The following is an 11,904-nucleotide window of genomic DNA, read 5'->3' as shown; positions in this document are numbered from 1 at the left end:
GTTCTTCTCCTTCAGGCTAGAGTGCAATGGCTTTGCTTGTCTGGCTTTTTTGCTCTTGTCCTTCAGCCTGGAGTGCAATGGCTTGGCATTGCTGGCTTTTTTACTTTTGTCCTTCAGGCTGGATTGCAATTGCATGGCTTGGCGTGGCTTGGTCTTTTTGCTCTTGTCCTTCAGGCTGGAGTGCAATGGCATGGCTGGCTTGGCTTGGCTTTTTTGCTGTTGTCCTTCAGGCTGGAGTGCAATGGCTTGGGTTGGCTGGCTTTTTTAGTCTTCTCCTTCAGGCTGGAGTGCAATGGCTTGTCTTGACTGGCTTTTTTGCACTTGTCCTTCAGTCTAGAGTCCAATGACTTGACTTGGCTGCAATTTTTGCTTTTGTCCTTCAGGATAGAGTGCAATGCATAGCCTTTCCTGGATTTTTGCTCTTGTCCTTCAGGCTGGAGTGCAATGGCTTGGTTTGGCTGGCTTTTTTGCTCTTGTCCTTCAGGCTGGAGTGCAATGGCTTGGCTTGGCTGGCTTTTTTGCTCTTGTCCTTCAGGCTGGAGTACAATGGCTTGGCCTGGCTGCCTTTTTTCTCTTGTTCTTCAGGCTGGAGTGCAATGGCTTGGCTTGGCTTGCTTTTGGCTCTTGTCCTTCAGGCGGGAGTGCAGTGGCTTGGCTTGGTTCAATAACTTGGCTTGGCTAGTCTTTTCGCTCTTGTCCTGCAGGCTGGAGTGCAATGGCTTGGCTTGACTGGATTTTTTGCTCTTGTTCTTCAGGCTGGCGTGCAATGGCTTGGCTTGGTGTGGTAACTTGGCTTGGCTGGCTTTTTCGCTCTTTTCCTTCAGGCTGGAGTGCAATGACTTGGCTTGGCTTGCTTTTTTGCTCTTGTCCTTCAGGCTAGAGTGCAATGGTTTGGCTTGGCTGGTTTTTTGCTCTTGTCTTTCAGGCTGGAGTGCAATGCCTTGGCTTGACTGGCCTTTTTTCACTTGTCCTTCAGTCTGGAGCCCAATGGCTTGCCTTGGCTGGCTTTTTTGCTCTTGTTCTTCAGGCTGGAGTGCCGTGGCTTGGCTTGGTGCAATAACATGGCTTGGCTGGTTTTTTCCCTCTTGTCGTTCAGGCTGCAGTGCAACGGCTTGGCTTCTCTTGCTTTTTTGCTCTTGTCCTTCAGACTGGAAGGCAATGTCTTGGCTTGACTGGACTTTTTGTTCTTGTCCTTCAGGCTGGAGTGCAATGGCTTGGCTTGTCTGGCTTTTTTGCTCTTGTCCTTCAGCCTGGAGTGCAATGGCTTGGCATGGCGGGCTTTTTTGCTCTTGTCCTTCAGGCTGGATTGCAATGGCTTGGCTTGGCGTGGCTTGGCTTTTTTGCTGTTGTCCTTCAGGCTGGAGTGCAATGGCTTGGCTTGGCTGGCCTTTTTGCTCTTGTCCTTCAGGACAGAGTGCAATAGCTTGGCTTACCTGGCTTTTTGCTCTTGTCCTTCAGACTGGAGTGCAATGGCTTGGCTGGCTTTGCTTGGCTTTTTTGCTCTTGTCCTTTAGGCCGGAGTGCAATGGCTTGGCTTGGCTGGCTTTTTTGCTCTTGTCCTTCAGGACAGAGTGCAATGGCTTGGCTTACCTGGCTTTTTGCTCTTGTCCTTCAGGCTGGAGTGCAATGGTCTGGCTGTCTTGGCTTGGCTTTTTTGCTCTTGTCCTTCAGGCTCGAGTGCAATGTCTTGGCTGGCTTTGCTTGGCTTTTTTGGTCTTGTCCTTCAGGCTGGAGTGCAATGGCTTGTCTTGGCTGGCTGTTTTGCTCTTGTCCTTCAGGATAGAGTGCAATGCATAGCCTCTCCTGGCTTTTTTACTCTTGTCCTTCAGGCTGGAGTGCAATGGCTTTGCTGGCTTGGCTTGGGTTTTTTGCTCTAGTCCATCAGGCTTGAGTGCAATGGCTTGGCTTGGCTGGCTTTTTTGGTCTTGTCCTTCAGGCTGGAGTGCAATGGCTTGTCTTGACTGGCTTTTTTGCACTTGTCCTTCAGTCTGGAGTCCAATGACTTGGCTTGGCTGGCATTTTTGCTCTTGTCCTTCAGCCTGGAGTGCAATGACTTGGCATGGCGGGTTTTTTTGCTCTTGTCCTTCAGACTGGATTGCAATGGCGTGGCTTGGCTTGGCGTGGCTTTTTTGCTGCTGTTCTTCAGGCTGGCGTGCAATGGCTTGGCTGGATTGGCTTGGCGTTTTTGTTGTTGCCCTTCAGGCTGGAGTGCAATGGCTTGGCTTGGCTGCCTTTTTTGCTCTTGTCATTCAGGCTGGAGTGCAGTGGCGTGGCTTGGCTGGCTTTTTTGCTCTTGTCCTTCAGACTGGAGTGCAATGGCTTGCCTTGGCTGGCTTTTTTGCTCTTGTTCTTCAGGCTGGAGTGCCGTGGCTTGACTTGGTGCAATAGCATGGCTTGGCTGGCTTTTTCCCTCTTGTCGTTCAGGCTGGAGTGCAACGGCTTGGCTTCTCCTGCTTTTTTGCTCTTGTCCTTCAGGCTGGAAGGCAATGTCTTGGCTTGACTGGATTTTTTGTTCTTGTCCTTCAGGCTGGAGTGCAATGGCTTGGCTTGTCTGGCTTTTTTGCTCTTGTCCTTCAGCCTGGAGTGCAATGGCTTGGCATGGCGGGCTTTTTTGCTCTTGTCCTTCAGGCTGTATTGCAATGGCATGGTTTGGCGTGGTTTGGCTTTTTTGCTGTTGTCCTTCAGACTGGAGTGCATTGTCTTGGCTTGGCTGGCTTTTTTGCTCTTGTCCTTCAGGACAGAGTGCAAAAGCTTGGCTTACCTGGCTTTTTGCTCTTGTCCTTCAGGCTGGAGTGCAATGGTCTGGCTGTCTTGGCTTGGCTTTTTGGCTCTTGTCCTTCTGGCTGGAGTGCAATGGCTTGGCTGGCTTTGCTTGGCTTTTTTGCTCTTGTCCTTTAGGCCGAAGTGCAATGTCTTGGCTTGGCTTGCTTTTTTGCTCTTGTTCTTCAGGCTGGAGTGCAATGGCTTGGCTTGGTGCAGTAACTTGTCTTGGTTGGCTTTTTCACTCTCTTCCTTCAGGCTGGAGTGCAATGACTTGACTTTGCTGGCTTTGTTGCTCTTGTCCTTCAGGCTAGAGTGCAATGGCATGGCTTAGCTCGTTTTTGCTCTTGTCTTTCAGGCTGGAGTGCAATGCCTTGGCTTGACTGGCCTTTTTGCCCTTGTCCTTCAGGCTGGAGTGCAATGGCATGGCTAAGCTGGCTTTTTTGCTCTTGTTCTTCTGGCTGGAGTGCAATGGCTTGGCTTGGCTGGCTTTGTTGCTCTTGTCCTTCAGGCTAGAGTGCAATGGCGTGGCTTTCCTCGTTTTTGCTCTTGTCTTTCAGGCTGGAGTGCAATGCCTTGGCTTGACTGGCCTTTTTGCCCTTGTCCTTCAGGCTGGAGTGCAATGGCATGGCTAAGCTGGCTTTTTTGCTCTTGTTCTTCAGGCTGGAGTGCAATGGCTTGGCTTGGCTGGCCTTTTTGCTCTTCTCCTTCAGGCTGGGGTGTAATGGCTTGACTTGGCTTGGCTTGGCTTTTTTGCTCTTGTCCTTCAGGCTGGAGTGCAATGGCTTGGCTGGCTTCGCTTGGGTTTTTTGCTCTAGTCCTTCGGTCTTGAGTGCAGTGGCTTGGCTTGGCTGGCTTTTTTCGTCTTGTCCTTCAGGCTGGTGTGCAATGGCTTGGCGTGACTGGCTTTTTTGCACTTGTCCTTCAGTCTGGAGTCCAATGACTTGGGTTGGCTGGCTTTGTTGCTCTTGTCCTTCAGACTGGATTGCAATGGCGTGGCTTGCCTTGGCCTGGGTTTTTTGCTCCTGTTCTTCAGGCTTGAGTGCTATGGCTTGGCTGGATTGGCTTGGCTTTTTTGCTCTTGTCCTTCAGGATAGAGTGCAATGGCTTGGCTTGGCTGCCTTTTTTGCTCTTGTCCTTCAGGCTGGAGTGCAATGGCTTGGCTTGGCTGGCTTTTTTGCTCTTGTCCTTCAGTCTGGAGTGCAATGGCTGCACTTGGCTTGCTTTTTGCTCTTATCCTTCAGGCGGGAGTGCAGTGGCTTGCTTGGTGCAATAACTTGGCTTGGCTAGCTTTTTCGCTCTTGTCGTTCAGGCTGGAGTGCAATGGCTTGGCTTCACTGGACTTTTTGCTCTTGTTCTTCAGGCTGGAGTGCAATGGCTTGGCTTGGTGCGGTAACTTGGCTTGGCTGGCTTTTTTGCTCTTTTCCTTCAGGCTGGAGTGCAGTGACTTGGCTTGGCTTGCTTTTTTTCTCTTGTCCTTGAGGCTAGAGTGCAATGGCTTGGCTTGACTCCTTTTTTGCTCTTGTCTTTCAGGCTGGGGTGCAATGCCTTGGCTTGACTGGCCTTTTTGCTCTTGTCCTTCTGGCAGGAGTGCAATGGCATGGCTTGGGTGGCTTTTTTGCTCTTGTCCTTCAGGCTGGAGTGCAATGACTTCTCTTGCCTGGCTGTTTTGCTCTTGTCCTTCAGGACAGAGTGCAATGCATAGCCTCTCCTGGCTTTTCTGCTCTTGTCCTTCAGGCTGGAGTGCAATGACTTTGCTGGCTTGGCTTGGGTTTTTTGCTCTAGTCCTTCAGGCTTGAGTGCAATGGCTTGGCTTGGCTGGCTTTTTTGGTCTTGTCCTTCGGGCTGGAGTGCAATGGCTTGTCTTGGCTGGCTTTTTTGCACTTGTCCTTCAGTCTGGAGTCCAATGACTTGGCTTGGCTGGCATTTTTGCTCTTGTCCTTCAGCCTGGAGTGCAATGACTTGGAATGGCGGGTTTTTTCCTCTTGTCCTTCAGGCTGGATTGCAATGGCGTGGCTTGGCTTCGCATTGCTTTTTTGCTTTTGTCCTTCAGACTGGATTGCAATGGCGTGGCTTGGCTTGGCGTGGCTTTTTTGCTCCTGTTCTTCAGGCTAGAGTGCAATGGCTTGGCTGGATTGGCTTGGTTTTTTCCTGTTGTCCTTCAGGCTGGAGTGCAATGGCTTGGCGTGGCTGGCTTTTTTGCTCTTGTCCTTCAGGCTGGAAGGCAGTGCTTTGGCTTGACTGGATTTTTTCTTCTTCTCCTTCAGGCTAGAGTGCAATGGCTTGGCTTGTCTGGCTTTTTTGCTCTTGTCCTTCAGCCTGGAGTGCAATGGCTTGGCATTGCTGGCTTTTTTACTTTTGTCCTTCAGGCTGGATTGCAATGGCGTGGCTTGGCGTGGCTTGGACTTTTTGCTCTTGTCCTTCAGGGTGGAGTGCAATGGCTTGGGTTGGCTGGCTCTTTTAGTCTTGTCCTTCAGACTGGAGTGCAATGGCTTTTCTTGACTGGTTTTTTTGCACTTGTCCTGCAGTCTGGAGTCCAATGACTAGACGTGGCTGCAATTTTTGCTCTTGTCCTTCAGGATAGAGTGCAATGCATAGCCTTTCCTGGATTTTTGCTCTTGTCCTTCAGGCTGGAGTGCAATGGCTTGGTTTGGCTGGCTTTTTTGCTCTTGTCCTTCAGGCTGGAGTGCAATGGCTTGGCTTGGCTGGTTTTTTTGCTCTTGTCCTTCAGGCTGGAGTACAATGGCTTGGCCTGGCTGCCTTTTTTCTCTTGTTCTTCAGGCTGGAGTGCAATGGCTTGGCTTGGCTTGCTTTTGGCTCTTGTCATTCAGGCGGGAGTGCAGTGTTTTCGCTTGGTGCAATAACTTGGCTTGGCTAGTCTTTTCGCTCATGTCCTGCAGGCTGGAGTGCAATGGCTTGGCTTGACTGGATTTTTTGCTCTTGTCCTTCAGACTGGAGTGCAATGGCTTGGCTTGGTGTGGTAACTTGGCTTGGCTGGCTTTTTCGCTCTTTTCCTACAGGCTGGAGTGCAATGACTTGGCTTGGCTTGCTTTTTTGCTCTTGTCCTTCAGGCTAGAGTGCAATGGTTTGGCTTGGCTGGTTTTTTGCTCTTGTCTTTCAGGCTGGAGTGCAATGCCTTGGCTTGACTGGCCTTTTTTCACTTGTCCTTCAGTCTGGAGCCCAATGGCTTGCCTTGGCTGGCATTTTTGCTCTTGTTCTTCAGGCTGGAGTGCCGTGGCTTGGCTTGGTGCAATAACATGGCTTGGCTGGTTTTTTCCCTCTTGTCGTTCAGGCTGCAATGCAACGGCTTGGCTTCTCTTGCTTTTTTGCTCTTGTCCTTCAGACTGGAAGGCAATGTCTCGGCTTGACTGGATTTTTTGTTCTTGTCCTTCAGGCTGGAGTGCAATGGCTTGGCTTGTCTGGCTTTTTTGCTCTTGTCCTTCAGCCTGGAGTGCAATGGCTTGGCATGGCGGGCTTTTTTGCTCTTGTCCTTCAGGCTGGATTGCAATGGCGTGGCTTGGCGTGGCTTGGCTTTTTTGCTGTTGTCCTTCAGGCTGGAGTGCAGTGGCTTGGCTTGGCTGGCCTTTTTGCTCTTGTCCTTCAGGACAGAGTGCAATAGCTTGGCTTACCTGGCTTTTTGCTCTTGTCCTTCAGACTGGAGTGCAATGGCTTGGCTGGCTTTGCTTGGCTTTTTTGCTCTTGTCCTTTAGGCCGGAGTGCATTGGCTTGGCTTGGCTGGCTTTTTTGCTCTTGTCCTTCAGGACAGAGTGCAATGGCTTGGCTTACCTGGCTTTTTGCTCTTGTCCTTCAGGCTCGAGTGCAATGGTCTGGCTGTCTTGGCTTGGCTTTTTTGCTCTTGTCCTTCAGGCTCGAGTGCAATGTCTTGGCTGGCTTTGCTTGGCTTTTTTGGTCTTGTCCTTCAGGCTGGAGTGCAATGGCTTGTCTTGGCTGGCTGTTTTGCTCTTGTCCTTCAGGATAGTGTGCAATGCATAGCCTCTCCTGGCTTTTTTACTCTTGTCCTTCAGGTTGGAGTGCAATGGCTTTGCTGGCTTGGCTTGGGTTTTTTGCTCTAGTCCATCAGGCTTGAGTGCAATGGCTTGGCTTGGCTGGCTTTTTTGGTCTTGTCCTTCAGGCTGGAGTGCAATGGCTTGTCTTGACTGGCTTTTTTGCACTTGTCCTTCAGTCTGGAGTCCAATGACTTGGCTTGGCTGGCATTTTTGCTCTTGTCCTTCAGCCTGGAGTGCAATGACTTGGCATGGCGGGTTTTTTTGCTCTTGTCCTTCAGACTGGATTGCAATGGCGTGGCTTGGCTTGGCGTGGCTTTTTTGCTCCTGTTCTTCAGGCTGGCGTGCAATGGCTTGGCTGGATTGGCTTGGCGTTTTTGTTGTTGCCCTTCAGGCTAGAGTGCAATGGCTTGGCTTGGCTGCCTTTTTTGCTCTTGTCATTCAGGCTGGAGTGCAGTGGCGTGGCTTGGCTGGCTTTTTTGCTCTTGTCCTTCAGACTGGAGTGCAATGGCTTGCCTTGGCTGGCTTTTTTGCTCTTGTTCTTCAGGCTGGAGTGCCGTGGCTTGGCTTGGTGCAATAGCATGGCTTGGCTGGCTTTTTCCCTCTTGTCGTTCAGGCTGGAGTGCAACGGCTTGGCTTCTCCTGCTTTCTTGCTCTTGTCCTTCAGGCTGGAAGGCAATGTCTTGGCTTGACTGGATTTTTTGTTCTTGTCCTTCAGGCTGGAGTGCAATGGCTTGGCTTGTCTGGCTTTTTTGCTCTTGTCCTTCAGCCTGGAGTGCAATGGCTTGGCATGGCGGGCTTTTTTACTTTTGTCCTTCAGGCTGGATTGCAATGGCGTGGCTTGGCGTGGCTTGGACTTTTTGTTCTTGTCCTTCAGGGTGGAGTGCAATGGCATGGCTGGCTTGGCTTGGCTTTTTTGCTGTTGTCCTTCAGGCTGGAGTGCAATGGCTTGGGTTGGCTGGCTCTTTTAGTCTTGTCCTTCAGACTGGAGTGCAATGGCTTGTCTTGACTGGTTTTTTTGCACTTGTCCTGCAGTCTGGAGTCCAATGACTAGACGTGGCTGCAATTTTTGCTCTTGTCCTTCAGGATAGAGTGCAATGCATAGCCTTTCCTGGATTTTTGCTCTTGTCCTTCAGGCTGGAGTGCAATGGCTTGGTTTGGCTGGCTTTTTTGCTCTTGTCCTTCAGGCTGGAGTGCAATGGCTTGGCTTGGCTGGTTTTTTTGCTCTTGTCCTTCAGGCTGGAGTACAATGGCTTGGCCTGGCTGCCTTTTTTCTCTTGTTCTTCAGGCTGGAGTGCAATGGCTTGGCTTGGCTTGCTTTTGGCTCTTGTCATTCAGGCGGGAGTGCAGTGTTTTCGCTTGGTGCAATAACTTGGCTTGGCTAGTCTTTTCGCTCATGTCCTGCAGGCTGGAGTGCAATGGCTTGGCTTGACTGGATTTTTTGCTCTTGTCCTTCAGACTGGAGTGCAATGGCTTGGCTTGGTGTGGTAACTTGGCTTGGCTGGCTTTTTCGCTCTTTTCCTACAGGCTGGAGTGCAATGACTTGGCTTGGCTTGCTTTTTTGCTCTTGTCCTTCAGGCTAGAGTGCAATGGTTTGGCTTGGCTGGTTTTTTGCTCTTGTCTTTCAGGCTGGAGTGCAATGCCTTGGCTTGACTGGCCTTTTTTCACTTGTCCTTCAGTCTGGAGCCCAATGGCTTGCCTTGGCTGGCATTTTTGCTCTTGTTCTTCAGGCTGGAGTGCCGTGGCTTGGCTTGGTGCAATAACATGGCTTGGCTGGTTTTTTCCCTCTTGTCGTTCAGGCTGCAATGCAACGGCTTGGCTTCTCTTGCTTTTTTGCTCTTGTCCTTCAGACTGGAAGGCAATGTCTCGGCTTGACTGGATTTTTTGTTCTTGTCCTTCAGGCTGGAGTGCAATGGCTTGGCTTGTCTGGCTTTTTTGCTCTTGTCCTTCAGCCTGGAGTGCAATGGCTTGGCATGGCGGGCTTTTTTGCTCTTGTCCTTCAGGCTGGATTGCAATGGCGTGGCTTGGCGTGGCTTGGCTTTTTTGCTGTTGTCCTTCAGGCTGGAGTGCAGTGGCTTGGCTTGGCTGGCCTTTTTGCTCTTGTCCTTCAGGACAGAGTGCAATAGCTTGGCTTACCTGGCTTTTTGCTCTTGTCCTTCAGACTGGAGTGCAATGGCTTGGCTGGCTTTGCTTGGCTTTTTTGCTCTTGTCCTTTAGGCCGGAGTGCATTGGCTTGGCTTGGCTGGCTTTTTTGCTCTTGTCCTTCAGGACAGAGTGCAATGGCTTGGCTTACCTGGCTTTTTGCTCTTGTCCTTCAGGCTCGAGTGCAATGGTCTGGCTGTCTTGGCTTGGCTTTTTTGCTCTTGTCCTTCAGGCTCGAGTGCAATGTCTTGGCTGGCTTTGCTTGGCTTTTTTGGTCTTGTCCTTCAGGCTGGAGTGCAATGGCTTGTCTTGGCTGGCTGTTTTGCTCTTGTCCTTCAGGATAGTGTGCAATGCATAGCCTCTCCTGGCTTTTTTACTCTTGTCCTTCAGGCTTGAGTGCAATGGCTTGGCTTGGCTGGCTTTTTTGGTCTTGTCCTTCAGGCTGGAGTGCAATGGCTTGTCTTGACTGGCTTTTTTGCACTTGTCCTTCAGTCTGGAGTCCAATGACTTGGCTTGGCTGGCATTTTTGCTCTTGTCCTTCAGCCTGGAGTGCAATGACTTGGCATGGCGGGTTTTTTTGCTCTTGTCCTTCAGACTGGATTGCAATGGCGTGGCTTGGCTTGGCGTGGCTTTTTTGCTCCTGTTCTTCAGGCTGGCGTGCAATGGCTTGGCTGGATTGGCTTGGCGTTTTTGTTGTTGCCCTTCAGGCTAGAGTGCAATGGCTTGGCTTGGCTGCCTTTTTTGCTCTTGTCATTCAGGCTGGAGTGCAGTGGCGTGGCTTGGCTGGCTTTTTTGCTCTTGTCCTTCAGACTGGAGTGCAATGGCTTGCCTTGGCTGGCTTTTTTGCTCTTGTTCTTCAGGCTGGAGTGCCGTGGCTTGGCTTGGTGCAATAGCATGGCTTGGCTGGCTTTTTCCCTCTTGTCGTTCAGGCTGGAGTGCAACGGCTTGGCTTCTCCTGCTTTTTTGCTCTTGTCCTTCAGGCTGGAAGGCAATGTCTTGGCTTGACTGGATTTTTTGTTCTTGTCCTTCAGGCTGGAGTGCAATGGCTTGGCTTGTCTGGCTTTTTTGCTCTTGTCCTTCAGCCTGGAGTGCAATGGCTTGGCATGGCGGGCTTTTTTGCTCTTGTCCTTCAGGCTGTATTGCAATGGCATGGTTTGGCGTGGCTTGGCTTTTTTGCTGTTGTCCTTCAGACTGGAGTGCATTGTCTTGGCTTGGCTGGCTTTTTTGCTCTTGTCCTTCAGGACAGAGTGCAAAAGCTTGGCTTACCTGGCTTTTTGCTCTTGTCCTTCAGGCTGGAGTGCAATGGTCTGGCTGTCTTGGCTTGGCTTTTTGGCTCTTGTCCTTCTGGCTGGAGTGCAATGGCTTGGCTGGCTTTGCTTGGCTTTTTTGCTCTTGTCCTTTAGGCCGAAGTGCAATGTCTTGGCTTGGCTTGCTTTTTTGCTCTTGTTCTTCAGGCTGGAGTGCAATGGCTTGGCTTGGTGCAGTAACTTGTCTTGGTTGGCTTTTTCACTCTCTTCCTTCAGGCTGGAGTGCAATGACTTGACTTGGCTGGCTTTGTTGCTCTTGTCCTTCAGGCTAGAGTGCAATGGCGTGGCTTGGCTCGTTTTTGCTCTTGTCTTTCAGGCTGGAGTGCAATGCCTTGGCTTGACTGGCCTTTTTGCCCTTGTCCTTCAGGCTGGAGTGCAATGGCATGGCTAAGCTGGCTTTTTTGCTCTTGTTCTTCAGGCTGGAGTGCAATGGCTTGGCTTGGCTGGCCTTTTTGCTCTTCTCCTTCAGGCTGGGGTGTAATGGCTTGACTTTGCTTGGCTTGGCTTTTTTGCTCTTGTCCTTCAGGCTGGAGTGCAATGGCTTGGGTGGCTTCGCTTGGGTTTTTTGCTCTAGTCCTTCGGTCTTGAGTGCAGTGGCTTGGCTTGGCTGGCTTTTTTCGTCTTGTCCTTCAGACTGGTGTGCAATGGCTTGGCGTGACTGGCTTTTTTGCACTTGTCCTTCAGTCTGGAGTCCAATGACTTGGGTTGGCTGGCTTTGTTGCTCTTGTCCTTCAGACTGGATTGCAATGGCGTGGCTTGCCTTGGCGTGGGTTTTTTGCTCCTGTTCTTCAGGCTTGAGTGCTATGGCTTGGCTGGATTGGCTTGGCTTTTTTGCTCTTGTCCTTCAGGATAGAGTGCAATGGCTTGGCTTGGCTGGCTTTTTTGCTCTTGTCCTTCAGGCTGGAGTGCAATGGCTTGGCTTGGCTGGCTTTTTTGCTCTTGTCCTTCAGTCTGGAGTGCAATGGCTGCGCTTGGCTTGCTTTTTGCTCTTGTCCTTCAGGCGGGAGTGCAGTGGCTTGCTTGGTGGAATAACTTGGCTTGGCTAGCTTTTTCGCTCTTGTCGTTCAGGCTGGAGTGCAATGGCTTGGCTTCACTGGACTTTTTGCTCTTGTTCTTCAGGCTGGAGTGCAATGGCTTGGCTTGGTGCGGTAACTTGGCTTGGCTGGCTTTTTTGCTCTTTTCCTTCAGGCTGGAGTGCAGTGACTTGGCTTGGCTTGCTTTTTTCCTCTTGTCCTTCAGGCTAGAGTGCAATGGCTTGGCTTGACTCGTTTTTTGCTCTTGTCTTTCAGGCTGCGGTGCAATGCCTTGGCTTGACTGGCCTTTTTGCTCTTGTCCTTCAGGCTGGAGTGCAATGGCATGGCTTGGGTGGCTTTTTTGCTCTTGTCCTTCAGGCAGGAGTGCAATGGCTTGTCTTGGCTGTCTGTTTTGCTCTTGTTCTTCAGGATAGAGTGCAATGCATAGCCTTTCCTGGCTTTTTTGCTCTTGTCCTTCAGGCTGGAGTGCAATGGCTTGTCTTGGCTGGCTTTTTTGGTCTTGTCCTTCAGGCTGGAGTGCAATGGCTTGTCTTGACTGGCTTTTTTGCACTTGTCCTTCAGTCTGGAGTCCAATGACTTGGCTTGGCTGGCATTTTTGCTCTTGTCCTTCAGCCTGGAGTGCAATGACATGGCATGGGTTTTTTTCTTTTGTCCTTC

This window comes from Aotus nancymaae, unplaced genomic scaffold (assembly GCF_030222135.1).
Source record: "Aotus nancymaae isolate 86718 unplaced genomic scaffold, 86718_ANA_hifiasm-v0.15.2.pri h1tg000102l, whole genome shotgun sequence".
In the NCBI taxonomy this organism is placed as follows: domain Eukaryota; kingdom Metazoa; phylum Chordata; class Mammalia; order Primates; family Aotidae; genus Aotus; species Aotus nancymaae.
The sequence above is the reverse complement of the archived record's forward strand: the minus strand, read 5'-3'. Positions refer to the sequence as shown.